This window comes from Hesperophylax consimilis, chromosome 20 (assembly GCF_061612785.1).
Source record: "Hesperophylax consimilis isolate HC1 chromosome 20, BYU_Hcon_1.0, whole genome shotgun sequence".
NCBI classification, from domain to species: Eukaryota; Metazoa; Arthropoda; class Insecta; order Trichoptera; family Limnephilidae; genus Hesperophylax; species Hesperophylax consimilis.
In genome coordinates this window covers 20,498,201-20,514,452 of record NC_142855.1, presented here as the reverse complement: position 1 = coordinate 20,514,452, position 16,252 = coordinate 20,498,201, and positions in this window count along the sequence as shown.

The following is a 16,252-nucleotide window of genomic DNA, read 5'->3' as shown; positions in this document are numbered from 1 at the left end:
TACTTGCCTATTGACTAAAAAAAATCATTAAGACTTATACCAAAAAATCAAGTCAGCTGAGTTGATTAGTCTTTCCATTCTGGACATTGGTCCATGGTATATACATTTATGAAGTGTTGAATGGGAAAAGCAATTAATTATTAACGAGTCTACGGGTCTAAGTCAATCATACCGTTAATAGTTTTGAAAATGCAGATGAGATCAAAATCTTCCCATTGTTTTTCAAAATAAAGGTTTAATTTTACTTCAAATTCATTGTTTAAGTAATCGCCTCTTTGTAACATAAGAAGTAATGCTGTACGGATTCAAAATGATTAATGTGAACATCGTTAGGTCACAAAATCAAATATGACATACAAGTATTACTTTGGCCCGTATTTATAGTTCCATGATAACTCAAAACAATGACTATTCAACACACCTTTAAAAAGTGATATAAAGTCATTAAAAACGATGAAAAAAATAAACCTAACCTAACCTACTTAACCCAGTTAGTAAAGTTTTTGTTTCATCACTTTCCATGACTTTATATAACTTTTTAAAGATGTGATGAATTGTCATTTTGATGATTAACACCAGTATTTATATACCTAGTACCACATTAGGAGCAGTACAAGAGAAGTGTCATTCTGAATCCCGTGTTTTATGACAATTTCTTTAACCCTTCAGACCTCGGAAGGACATTAATAGCCACAAACATAATATTACATTATAGCCTCTGAAGAACAGATCTGACCGGGGCGTCAATACATTATACGTATTCATTATAAGTATTTTTATCTTTTTTTCTATAATGCGTAGATATGTGATTTGTTCGTCATTAGAAAGATAAATAATTATTCTTCACAGTTTGTATCAAATATTTTTTTATTCCAACATGGATAAAATTTAAAAAAAATGTGAAAGTACATGATTATGAAGGCGGCATTTTTTCATTGACAGTTGAAAGTTAAAAAAATATATTTTTTTTATTATATAAACGGCATAAAAGTAAAGTGACAGATTTATTACTAATGACCTACAGAGAAGGAATATGTTTTATAAATATCGAATTCCTTCAAAATTATGGACGTTCCGAGTCAAAATATCCTGGTAAGTTTTTTGTTAACGTTTTCATGTTCAATACTAAAAAAATATTTTATAGAAAGATCAATCAATTTTTCAAATGCAAATTTTTCAAAACAAATAAATTTTGTTACAAAAATAGTATTTAATACATCTTTAAACGACAACTTCAAAAATAAGTAATTGTAGGATATTTAAGATGCCTGGGAAGCATTCCGAAATTCCAAGAAAATTCACCTTGGGAATTGTTGGTTAAAATATTAAAAGCCTGAAGGATTAATGCTGAAGCAATCTATTATCTCTGTAGAACTCTCCATCATATTTCATAAATCAATTCAAGGGTTAATTTAAGTTCACTTTTGTAGAACATATAATGTTTTAGTAGATGTAATTTTATTGTGATGTAAATTGTACAAACCATGAGTATGATTGCATTACCATCGCATGATTAGCTATTGCAAAAAAAGTGTACAGGTAAGATCTTTGATTTCAAGAATTTGGTTGCTTAATAAAGCGTAAACAAATTATTTGAATCTAGCAAAATCTGAATTAAGTTGCATTTGTGGAAACATTATCGTTTCTACGGGCATAAATGTAAGACTTGTTTTCGAACATAGCAAGCCGTTTCCTCGGAAAACACAACGGTGAACGGAATGAAATTTCGGATTCGTGCTCAAAGCTATTGCTTTTTTTATTTTTTTTTTATTTAAAGAAACGAAGACAAAAATATATATTACACTAAATAATAAGATAAAATACAGAAAAAAACAGAAAAGTTCCAACAAACTACTTTTCAGTAGTTTGTCGATGGCAACTTTTCACATAAAAAATATTCAAAAAGATAAAACTTATTTTACTTAATGACAACAGTGATAACAATAAAAAATAACAATTTGTTTTAAAATATAAAAACATAATATACACAACAGTGATAGTATCTACCTATAGTTTGTATTAGACTCTAATACAAACTATTTCTTTCAGCGAGCCAATTTTTCAACATAATATTTGTTTTTACATTTGTACATTTTTTTTTATTTCAGCAGGTAACATATTTAAGCACCTAGGTATCATGTAGTCCAGGGTTCTTTGTCCATATTTGTTTAAATGCTTAGGTACAATTAGTCCTTCATGTTAGAATATGGCAATATAAATGCAATTCTCTTAGGTTGGCAATACTGTTTAACCTTGTTCTATTGTCTATTACTGAGAAGGGACCTGTCAAAGTGTACACTTGTTGAAGAAGAATAAAGTCATTACTGAAATAAACTGAACCCTTTTTATTGAAATAATCACAGGTTATGGGCCCAGAGTCGCTAATCTGTTGATGAAGTTAAAAGTACGCAAAATAAATCAACGGGAGTGAATATCAGCGAAAAGTGAGGTTAGGTTGCCGGAACGCGTGCAGAAAATTTTCGTTGAGAAGGATAAAATACCACTGATATATCTGATCAGGCAAGGCGGGATAGCGAAATGGAAGGAAACGTGATGACTACCAATGTATTGAAGTTGGAAGGGGCAAAGAATTGGAATATTTGGAAATTTCATACGACAGTACTTCTCAGAGGACAGGGATGGCTGGACATTGTTGAAGGGCGCACTATGAAACCTGAAGATGTTACCGCGCGAACTACTTGGGAGACAAAAGATGCTAAAGCTCAGACGCTACTGGTTACGAGAATGTCGGAAAACGTTATGCTACATATCATATCGTGCACAACTTCGGCTGCAATGTGGAGTAAGCTTCTAAGTGTATATGAACAGAAGTCGGAAACCAGTATCCATATTATCCAACAAAGATTCTTTCAATACAGATATGAGAAAGGCACCGAAATGTCAGTTTTTCTCTCTAAAATTCAAGAGATGCAAAATCAGTTAAAACAAATGGGCGAGGATATGTCTGATAAATTTATAATAACTAAAGTCTTAATGAGTTTGCCAGATGAATACAAACATTTTGTATCGGCGTGGGAATCGGCGCCAGACGACAAACAAACGTTCGACAATTTAGTAGCCAGGTTATTGATTGAAGAGGAAAGGGTGAAAGTTAAAAGTGATGAAAGACAAGATACTTCGTCCTCGTCTGCGTTCGTAGTTAAAAGAAATGTTAAGTGTTACATGTGTGGTAAAGTCGGACATTTACAAGCTGAGTGTAGAAGTAATCGAGACAGTGAGAAAAAGTTAAACGAACGTAAATGTTTTTATTGTGGAAAATTCGGGCATTATAAGGCACAGTGTCGGTTTAAAAAGTCAAATCAAAATAAGAAAACCAGTAATGCTTTTGTAGTGTTGAATTCCTCGCATACAAATTATGAACAATCAAAGTGGTTAGTTGACTCTGGAGCGAGCGAACACATGTGCAACGATCGTTCTTTATTTACTTCATTTTCAAATGTTCCGCAAAAGTCAGTTATTGTTGGAAATGGAGCTATCATTAGTGTGTTAGGCTGTGGACAGATGGCGGTACAAGTATATAATGGGACTGAATGGATAAATTCAACCATAAACAACGTTTTGTTCGTTCCGGATCTGAAGTCAAATTTATTTTCTGTGAAATGCGCAGCTGACCGCGGATACACTATGGTCACAAGTGACAGTTCGTGTTTATTTTATAAAAATGGCGTTGTTTGTGCGATAGCAAGTCGAGTAGACAGTTCATATTATATGGATTTTCGTTTCAAATGCGAGGTTGCAAGTGTTGCTAATATTATTAAAAATGACCTATACGAGTGGCATGAGAAATTCGCACATCAAAACTTTGATTACGTAAAGAAAGCATTGCAGAAAAATAACATTGAAGTAAAACAAACTGACGTACCCCAATGTGAAAGTTGCTTGACAGGAAAGATACACCGGCTACCATTTAAGAGGAGTGAGCATGTGAGCACAAAAACATGTGAAATCATACATGGGGATACTTGTGGACCCATGGAAGAAAAATCAATTGGCGGGTCGAGATATTTTGTCGTTCTAAAGGATGACTATTCTAACTTTAGAAGTGTGTATTTCGTTGAAGCAAAACACGAGATTAAGCGCTGTTTGGAGGATTTTATAAATAAAGCCGAAAATACTACTGGAAACAAAGTCAAGATATTTCGGAGTGACAATGGGCTAGAATTCATAAATAGAGATGTAAAGGAAATATTTTCTAAGCGTGGGATAACCCACCAGACTACTGTTCCCTATACTCCCGAACAAAATGGGAAAGCTGAAAGAGAAAATAGAACCCTAGTTGAAGCAGCACGAACAATGCTACACGCGAAGAATTTACCTAAGAAATTGTGGGCAGAAGCGGTAAATACTGCTGCTTTTGTCTTGAATAGAACTGGGAAAGGTAAAGAAGGAAATTCTCCATATGAAATATGGAAAAATAGTAGTTTTGATGTTCATCAACTGAAGGCATTTGGTTCACCAGTGTATGCACACATCCCAAAAGAGAAAAGAAGGAAATGGGATAAGAAAAGTGAGAAGGGTTTGATGGTAGGTTATGCTGAAAACGTCAAAGGCTATAGAATTTACTTCCCTAAGAAAAACAGCGTAGATGTAAAGAGAGATGTAATTTTCTTAAATCAAGAGGAAACAGAAGAAATTGAGGATGTGTCGGATCAGAATACTCAAACTTTGCTGACATCAGAAGAAACAGTGGAAGAACAAAAGGTTGCTGAATGTGAGGAAACTCAAGTTACTCAAAATGACAGTCATACAAATCTCACTGAAAACAGTTCTTTATGTGAAAGCGAAAGTGAATATGAGCCATGTGATGATGAACTATCAGACCTAGATGAAACATTGTTACCTCAAAATGAAAGAAGCAAGCGGGTGAGGAAACCGACAACATTCTATCAATGTCAAAATGTTGTAAGTGAAGAAAATGAGCCAGTGACATACAAAGAAGCTATGGAAAGAAGCGATGCAAATAGGTGGAAAGAGGCAATAAGTAGAGAATTGCAAACTTTAGAAGAGAATAATACTTGGGATTTTTGTAATGCACCAGTACATGAAAAGGTAGTAAGTAGCAAGTGGGTTTTTAAGATTAAAAGAAATGGTAATGTGAAGCAGTATAAGGCTAGGCTAGTTGCAAGGGGGTTTGGACAAAATGGTTGTTTTGATTTAAGTGACATTTACGCTCCTGTGGCTAAATTATCAACATTTAGAATTTTTGTAGCGATAGCGACTAAATTAAATTTACCTATATATCAAATGGATGTAATAGGGGCGTTTTTGTATGGCGATATAGACAAGGAAGTCATCCATCCATTCATCCATCATCCAGTCCATATTAAAAAAAATATGGATATATATGTATATATATATATAATATTTATATTTTACACATAACATTGAATCTAAGTAAGAATCGTGGCTCCCTTATCAGGCACAAGAGCTCCTCTTTTCTGATAAGGTATACATGACCAACTATGTACCTAAATATGATATATTGCAAAATATGTATGATTTAATGTAACTATGATCTATATTAAAATAATAAAATAATAACTATGATCTATATTAAAATAATGAAACCAATTCGATCTACCTACTTAGTGCAGTTAACACCTGTCAAAATATCTCCCGACCTTTAGTTGAAATTGAAGTTATTTAAAGTGTAAAAAAAAAACTTTAATAGTGAATAATCAAAGTTTAATACACAAAAGAGTGAATTTCAAATAAACAATAATATAAATTCAAAAACTTTAATCAACAAACCTAACGGTCTTCCGATATCTAATTTGTCAACACCATTATTTCAGTTTAAAATAGTGCAAAAACAAAAAAAACAACAGTAGAAGTGAACAAAACAGTGTTTCCCTGATAAATTCAACATAAATAAAATAAAATAACAATTAAAAACTCTATCTAACTACCTAAAACTGATCAAGAACATTATCTAGTGTCAAATAGTGTTTTCATATATTAAATAGACGCAAAAAGTGATTCTCAAGGAAAATTCATGTGATTTTAAATTATATTCTGATACATTCAACAACAATATAAAAAAGCGAAACTAAAAAATTCATAAATTATTCGTTATAAATTTTAATAATTATTTAAATATTGTCGTACTACACCATCTATCGACAAATGGACCAAGCGTAATCAGTCACCTACAGAGCAATATCTTTCAAAAACTAGAAGTAAGCCAATAGATGTCACTACAGTGTTAATTTAATAAAAATATAAATATGGAGGAATTAATAGAAAACATAAGAATCGATATTAATAAAATAACAACTGTAAAAGACTCGAAAATAAAACAAAGTATGGAAAACAATATTAAAAAGCTGGAAGAAGCAATAAAATGTGAACAATTAAAACTACAAAATAAAATAATTCAATTGCAAGACCAAATAATTATTAATAATGAAAATTACAGTCAAAAATTAGAAAAAATAATCACAACAAATCAAAATGTTAAAACATACGCTGAAGTTAGCGCGCAACACAAATCTCCGGTTTTATATCCCATTATTATAAGCTCAATAAACGAAAAAGAAGACATCAAGGAAATAATAACTAAGAACGTAAAGATATCAAACACTGGCGTGGGTATTGCTAGCATCAGAAAAACATCGAAAAACCAACTTATAATTAACCTTAATAAAGAAGAAGATAGGATTAAGACAAAAAACGAAATAGAAAAAATGAACCTAGAAGGAATAAACGTGGGCGATTTAAAAAAGAAAAGTCCTTGTATGATTTTCAAAGGAATCGACGAGAATTATAATAATGGAGAATTTATGAATGACTTAATCCTACAAAACGAAGACGTAAAAACAATATATATGGAAGAAAAAATTAAAATAAAAGGAACAATCAACATAAAAAAATATAAACAAAAAAACATTATTATCGAATGCACTGGAGACATTAGAAATTTACTAATAAAAAAACAAAAAGTAAACCTGGGTTTCTCCCAAATAAAGGTGGAAGACTGCAACCCACTAATGCAGTGCTTCCACTGCCAAAAATACGGCCACACAGCCACGCGCTGTCTAAGAATAAATGAAAAACCTATTTGCCCTCATTGCGCTGGAGATCACGGCATTAGAGACTGTACAAACAAAAATGAAGTCCCAAAGTGCATAAACTGCACAAATAACAATATTTTGAAAAAAAGTTCTTTTCCAACAAATCATAAAGCAAACAATGAAGAATGCAAACAACGCATAAAAATGTTACAATATGCAAAGGAACGAATCAATTACAACTAACATGGATGATTACATTGCAAAAAAAATTGACCAAAACTACAACATTGCAGAAGAAATATGCGAAAACGTTACCGAAATTAACAAATGGTGTCAAAATAGGGATTCTACTTTTTTAGTGCTGAATATGAACATAAGAAGTATCTCAAGAAATCTAGATGAATTATTAATAAATATTAATAATTTAAATACATCCCCGGTGTGCATAGGGTTAACTGAAACACACTCCAACAGTGATCAATACATAAGTGCGCTACCCAACTACCGAGGAATAGCAACTAAAAAATCTATAAACAAAAATAGTGGAATAATTATGTTTGTACGTGACGATTGTGAAGTGATAAACACAGAAGAAGTAAATATTGAATTTGTCAACTGTTTAAAAATAGATATTAAATTTAAAAATTCTATTTATAGAATCATTACAATATACCGCACACACAAATCAAACATAACGAATTTTACAAACGAACTTTATCTATACCTGAATAATTTAACAAAGATTTTTACGATTATATGTGGTGACTTTAACATAAATATTTCTAATAACCATAATTCTATAGAAAAAAATAACTTCTTGAACATGATGACTCATCTTAACTTCAAATCGTGCATCAACAACTATACCCGTGAAGTACCAAATCAAACGCCATCTTGTCTAGACCATATTTGGTGTAATGTAAACCTGAATTATATAAAAAATATCAAATCCTCAACCTGGAAGATAAATATAACTGATCATCACGCAACCCTTTTTAACTATGAAATAAAAAATAAAACAAAAAACCTACCTAAATCAAGTACCACAAAAACCACATTAAACTACCAACTATTAGAAAAATCACTCATAACCGAAAAATGGACTGAAATAATAAACAGTAAGTGCGCCAATCAATGTGCATTATTATTTGAAAAAAAATTATCAGAACACATTTTAAATGCCTCTGAAATTAAAAATCTGCATCAAAACTCTAAAACAAAGAAAATAAAACCCTGGATCACTATCGGATTAGTGAAAGCAGTTAGAAAAAAAAACAAACTTTACAAATTAGCTAATCAACCGACTGCCAAAAAATCAATTATTTCTTATTATAAAAAATATAAAAACATCTTAACAACTTTAATTCGAAAAACGAAAAACAGCTACTACTCCCAATTAATTCTAGATGCTAAAAACAATAATAAAAAAATATGGACTACAATAAACGAAATAATAAATAAGAATAGAAAGAACAGTTGTGTATCCGAAATTTCAGATGGGAAAAAAACGTATAATGTCCAACTTGACACCAAAAAATGCTGTAATATTCTAAACAACTATTTTGCAAATGTCGGAAAAAATCTGGCTAACGCCATCAAAACATGTCCCAACAGTAATAAAAAGAATCCCCACGCTTCCCAACACCAATATAATAATTTCAACAAAATAACAGAAACTGATGTCGGAAAAATTATCGATGATTTAAGGGGGGGTTCCACACCCGGTTATGACAACATAGATGTAAACGTATTAAAAACAATGAAACAATATCTAATTTACCCCCTAACTCATATAATAAATACAAGCCTTATAAAAGGTGTATTTCCTGATAACTACAAAAGAACAATAATAACACCGATTTATAAAGCTGACTGCCCAAACGACCCACAAAATTACCGCCCTATATCCCTTTTATCAAATATATCAAAAATATTCGAAAAAATTGTAAAAAATCAAATCTGGTCCTTCCTAGAACAACATAAAATTATTAATTCAAAACAGTATGGTTTCAAAAAAAATACCAGCACCCACGATGCTATTGCAAAAATAACAAATTTTATATATACCGCCCTACACTCAAATGAAAAATGCATTGGAATATTTATTGACCTTAAAAAAGCATTTGATAGTATTTCACACACTAACTTAATAAAAAAAATAAAATTAATTGGAATAAATGGAACGGTACTATCCTGGATCATAAGCTTTTTGGAAAATAGACCACAGCAAGTAAAATTATTAAATGAATTAAGTGATTCCGAAAGTAATAACTTCTCGATACCACAAGGCACAGTTTTAGGACCACTTTTGTTCATATTATATGTAAATGATATATTTGAAGTTGCTAAATACGGGGAAATTGTCTCATATGCAGATGACACAGTGCTTCTTCTAAAAGCAAACACATGGTTAGAACTGAACAAAAAGGCTAATTCAGACATCAATGAATTGAAAACATGGTTTGACAATAACCTACTAACGTTAAACTCTAAAAAAACACACTACGTACCATTTTTCATAAACAAACCAAATACGCCGCATGAAATAAACATTCGAATTCACTCTGCACCAAGCACTCAACAACACCACTGTAACTTACTATGTACTAATATTGAAATTAAAACTTCAACCAAATATCTAGGGATCACTATTGACCAATGCCTAAAATGGATACCACATATAACCATTCTCAAAAACAGAGTACGAAAATTAACCTTAATTTTTTGCTGCTTGAGACATATTCTAAATAAAGAACTACTGAGAATGACGTACTTCGCATTCTGTCAATCCATAATCCAATATGGTATAATAGGATGGGGGGGCGCCTATAAAACTCACACACAACCTCTTTACATTGCGCAAAAACTAATAATTAAAATAATATTAAAGAAATCATTTTTATATTCATCTGAACTCATTTTCAAAGAATTTAAAGTCAGAAAATTAAATACTCTTTTCCTGTATCACGCAACCTTACAAGTTTACAAAGATGATATCCTAAACAAAACCGTACCATTCAAAAACATAGCAAATCTCAGGCAAAAATACATGTTACCAATTCCGATTTGTAAAAAAACTTTGGGTCAGCAAAACTACAAATACTTAGGAACAAATTTCTTCAATAAATTGCCAGAAAATATAAGATCACTAAATGATAGTTTCAAAGAATTCAAAACACAATTAAAAAAATATACTGAAAACCTAAACTAAATTAAAAAAAAAAAAAAATAAAATAAAAAATAAATAAAAGAAAAACAAAAACAAAAAATTAAAAAATTAAATAAAAATCTAAGAAACTAAACAAATAATACCTCATCCCATACACACAAGCAATTGCTTTTTATGGGAGAACATTGAAAAATAATAAATATTAATCATATCATACTAGTGAAATATATATATGTATATCACACATTGTAAATTTGTTTATTGAATAAATTGAATTTGTTTTAAAAAAAAAAAAAAAAAAAAAAAATATATTAAATTGCCAGAAGGGGCTTATTCTGAGGGAAATAATATTGTAAAGCTAAATAAGTCACTGTACGGTTTAAAGAGTTCACCAAAGTGTTGTAACATAAAATTCAATTCTATAGTAAATAAGGAGGGTTTTGTTAAATCTAACTGTGACTCATGTTTATATTTAAAGTATTATGACAATGAGAAAATGTACATTTTACTTTATGTCGATGACATTTTAATTTTTGGTACAAACGAGGAAGATATTTCTAAATTTAAGAGTATATTATGTAAAGAGTTTAAAATGAAAGACTTAGGGCTAATATCAAATTTCCTAGGTATAAATGTAAAGCAAAATTTGAAAACTGGTATTACAGAGTTAGATCAGAGAGAATATTTGGAGAATATTTTAAAAAGATTTAATATGCAAAATTGTAAGCCTATGTCAACCCCTATGGACCCTAATTTTAACACTAAAATATTTGTAAAAGACAGTATTGCTGTAGACAACAGTATTCAGAATTTGTGCAGACAAATGATAGGATGTCTAATGTATGCTGCATCAGGTACCAGGCCTGATTTGTGTTTTCCGGTTTCTATGTTAAGTAGAATGAGCTATTAAGTGCATTAAAGAGAGTGTTAAGATATATAATGTATAGTCTAAATTATAAGTTAATTTATAAATGTAATGATATCATTTTGGAAGGATATTGCGATGCTGATTGGGGTGGTGATATCAATGACAGAAAATCCACCTCTGGTTATATACTTTTGATTTATAATTGTCTTGTCGCATGGAGTTCAAAGAAGCAGGCCTCTGTTTCTTTGTCATCCACTGAATCAGAATATGTATCTATGAGCATGGCTGCTAGTGATGTGTCATGGCTTATAAATCTGCTAACTGAACTTGATTTTAAAAATATTTGCCCTGTTAATATATTTTGTGACAATCAGTCGGCATTGATAAATGCAAATACAGATGCTATAAAGCGATTAAAACATGTAGATATTCGCTATAATTTTGTTAAGGAATTGGTCAGAGAAAATAAGATTTGTGTGAGATATGTTAACACAAATTTGCAACCAGCTGACATATTAACAAAAGCTTTAAGCAGAGAGCTGATTGTAAAACATTTAAATAAGTGTGGTGTTATGGGCAAAACTGTATAACATTATCAGTGTTAATATAGGAATTATTATTAGTTTGTTTATGTTTAACAACTGTATTTACATTGAGAAGGGGTGTTAGAATATGGCAATATAAATGCAATTCTCTTAGGTTGGCAATACTGTTTAACCTTGTTCTATTGTCTATTACTGAGAAGGGACCTGTCAAAGTGTACACTTGTTGAAGAAGAATAAAGTCATTACTGAAATAAACTGAACCCTTTTTATTGAAATAATCACACTTCATTTAACGTAAAACGAGTATTGTAAGTGTGGTCCAGTCTATTTATGTAGGGCTATTCATATGCTGAAATATAATTTTATACCACAGAATTGATCTTACTGAGAAAATTTTAAGATTCTGATAAAGGTATGGAACATTATGCCTTTGTTCGTATAAACTTTTATGAGCTAATAATTTAACAAGTGAATTTTGAACTGATTGAACATGGTTTATATTTGTTTTACATGAAAGTCCCCAAGCTGTGATTTCATACCTTATAATAGATTCAGCTAGTGATAAATAAATTATTCTAAGTGTACGTATTTTTTTATTTTATATATATTTTTTTTTATGTGACACCTCACAAGAGTGTCCCTGCCTGTGCAGTGCACAGACAGGGGAACTATGTCACCACCCGGTTGGGTGGCGTTGTGAGGCGGAGTAAGGTAGGGGCGGTAGGAAGGGATTTGTTAATGCGGGCCTTAAAGAGGCTCGGATTATAGGAGGGAGGAAAAACAGATGCCGGTAGCTCGTTCCACATACGAGCCGACTTACACAAAAACGAGTCGTAAAAACGGCCCGTTCTCATGAAGCCAACGTCAACCGTGAACGGGTGTTCAGTTCGTGTCCGTCGAGTTTCGCGCACGTGCACCGGTGCATCAGGAATCAATGCTGCTAGCTCCTTGGAGCAGGCTCCATTGAAATACCTGTAGAACAGACACAGCATGCCTACATTGCGTCTATGCATCAGAGAAGGCAATCGGTCTGTTAACAATGGATTGTCAATCAGACGGATCGCTCTCCTTTGCACAGACTCAAGCAGGTTTATCAAGTATTTTGGGGCACCAGCCCAAAGGTGGCTCCCAAATTCAATAGTTGCGCGGACTTGAGACTTGTACAGGGTCAGCAGCTGGTCACTGTTGAAGAATCTCCTAGCCCTGTACAAGACGCCCAACTTTTTGGAGGCCTGATTTACTCGGGCTTCTATGGATCCCCGATACTTGAGCTGGTCTGATATAGTAACTCCAAGCATTTCAATGGAGTCTTTATTGGGGAGAGTGCTCCCATCAAATTGCACCAGACAGTCATTGATCTCCCTCTTTGCCGAAATCAGACACGCTTGGGTTTTTGAGACGTTGAAACTGACCAAGTTGGCCTTACCCCAGGCACGAACCATCTCTAGGTGGTGGTCAATTTTTCGCTTCAAAACTTCCCGAGCTGTTCGGACATCATAGATGGAAGGGGGCCTGTCAAAAAGATAACCCTCGTGAACGGTGCTGTCATCAGCGTAGCAGTGAATTGGTGCACATTCAACGAGATCGTTGATGTGCAATAACAACAGCGTCGGAGACAGCACAGATCCTTGTGGCACCCCCGCATTGATTTGGTGCGGTGAGGAAGAAGAGCCGTCAACCACGGTTTGAATTGTTCTTCCGCTCAGAAAGTCCGCAATCCAACTATGCAGGGTTGGGTGGATCCCATACGATGGTAATTTCCCGATAAGCGCCCGGTGCCAGACTCTGTCAAAGGCTTTGGAGATATCCAACCCAACGGTTTGGGTTTCACCAAAACGTTCCATGTACCGCCCCCAAATATGCGTTACATATCCGAGTAGATCGCCACACGATCGGTTTCGACGAAATCCATATTGCCGATCGCTTAGGATATTGTTATTCTCGAGATATGTGAGCAATTTGTTGCTAACCACCCTTTCTAATACCTTCGAGAGTATGGAAGTGATGGCTATGGGGCGGTAGTTAGAAGGGTCGGAACGGTCCCCCTTTTTTGGGATTGGGTGGACGATGGCCTTTTTCCAAAGATCTGGCACCTTTCCACCTTTGAGAGAGAGCCTAAATAATTTCGCGAGCACTGGAGTCATTTCTGCAGAACACCTCTTGAGGACCAAGGCAGGTATTCCGTCCGGCCCACTGGCTTTGTCGACTTTCAGCTCGTTCAAGACTCGGAGAACCTCTCTGTTCCGGATCTTCGGTTCCTCCATTTGAAAACCGCAGTGCGGAATGGAAGGGGGAGTCTCTCCGTTATCTTGAAGAGTTGAGTTTTCCGCGAAAATTTTGCCTAATAATTCAGCTTTCTCGCGGGCCGAGTTAGCCAGCCGACCATCAGGCTTGGTCAGAGGTGGGAAAGTGGTTCTGCAGAAATTTCTTCCGATCGAGCCAGCGAGTGACCAGAAAGCACGGCTACCAGTGGGGCAGTCAGCCAGCTTTTTTGCAATTCTCTGGTCGTGATCGCTCTTAGCTCTATTTAGAACTCTCTTACAATCCCTTGCCCGTTTTCGGTATTCCGAAAGGTTATTCATGGAGCTAATCTTCCGGAGTGCATTAAAAGCCGTATTTTTGAGTCTGACAGCTTCAGCACAGCGATGGTCAAACCACGGTTTTGTGCCCGCTCCAGAGGATTTGACGGAGAAGGGAATGTAGCAATCCATTGCTGATGTGATTACTTCTTCTACCTCGCGTTCACAAATTGATGGGTCCTCGGAGCTAAAGCATACAGTACTCCAAGGGAAGGCGCCGAAGAAAGACCGCATGCCGTCCCATTTTGCTGCCCTGTAGTGCCATACCTTCCTCTTTACATGTTTGTCGGGTTGACGGTTCATGGAGGATGGGACAGAGGTGGTAATCAGGCAGTGGTCAGAGGATCCTAAGGGCGCTGTCACCTCCACTCTGTACCCGAGTGGCTCACTAGTGAGAAACAAATCGAGTAGGTTGGCTCGATGTGATGGGATGTCTGGTATTCTGGTCGGAGATTCTACGAGTTGGCTTAGTCCATGGATAAGGGCAAAGGATTCCGCTGATCTACCGGCAGAGTTTGTTGGGCCCGAGAACTTCAGCCATTGTTCATTATGAACATTGAAGTCCCCCAGGATTACAAACTCGGCCGATGGGTAACGGGGCAAGAGAATACCTACAGTGTCACTCAAGTATTTAAACAACTCAACAGTGTCTGATTCGGCAAGGTTTGGTGAGCGATATAGGCACGCATAAATTCTCATCATACCGGTGAGATCCACACGTACCCATAACACTTCGTGTTTTGCGCTCTCGATATTTGCGAGACGAGCGCAGCTGATGTCAGCACGGCTGTAAAGGCAGACACCTCCTTTGGGCCTGAAAAGGCTTTCCAGATGATATCCTGGGCAGTTCAGATAGGAGGTATCTGGGGGCTCGGCAATCTGTGTTTCCGTAAGGAAGAGGAGATGGGGATTTTGTGAGAGAAGGTGGTGGTGGATGGGAGTTAGGTTGGTGTGCAGACCGCGAATGTTAGCGAAATTCACCTTCATCCTCGGTCCACACTGAGGACTCCTACTGTTCGCTGTCGCTGAGTTTATATTAATTTGTTGTGAGTTCATAGTTTTTAAGTTTGTTTTATTTGTTTGTGGGATTTAGGATGGGTTGGGAAGGATTAGGTTAAAAAGGTTGGGTGGGGAGTTGGAGAGTGGAGCAACTGGATACACTAAATGTAAGGTATGTTCTTCTGACTGCGGTTCTAGGCAATGGGCAGGAGAGTCCGGCTGTGGAGGTCGCCCAGTGCGCCCCAAACGCTAGATGCTGGGTCCTCACCGGTCACGAACCGGCACAACATCAGCGGCAGGGTTTTTTCGCTGGCTGATGGGGCAGCCCACCCTTGGTCGTGAGCCCAAGGGTCGGGCCCCTGTACTATCCAGCGGCCCGGACAGCGATAACCGGTTTACTGGATCTCCCTCAACCGGCCTCTCCCAGCCCGGCCCGCCCCGCACTGAGTAGGCCGACCCATTCATCAGTGTGATCCAGAACGCACAACCCTCCAAGTATTGGAACATAGAAATTTACTTGATATAATCTATTAACAATAAATCTCAAACGTTCACAGACTTTATTTACTTGTAAGTCCCATTTGAAAAAACAATCAATAATAATACCTAAATATACATACTCTGTGACCAGTTCAATATTTTCACATGTAGGTACATATTTCAGGAATACCAACATGTAAGCAATTTGAAGTGTGTGTCTTTATTTCAGGTGTAATAATATTTGCCTTAGCATTGGGTGATCTAATATGTATCAATTTAGTTTTTTTGGCATTTATAATTAAACCAGAGTCGTGAGACCATGTCAAAAGTTCAATGTAATCTTTTTGTAATAGTTCAATACATAATTGCAAATCACTGAGAGAAATCACCAATGCAGTATCGTCCGCATATACAAAGTGTTTTACATGTTTAAAAATGTACTTAATAAAAGATACATAAATAATATATATAATTGGGCCTAATATGGAACCTTGAGGAACGCCTGCTAATATTTTCCTTTGTTTACTTAAGGTGTTCAAAAGTTTTATTTTCATGCATCGGTTGTTTAGGTAATTTTC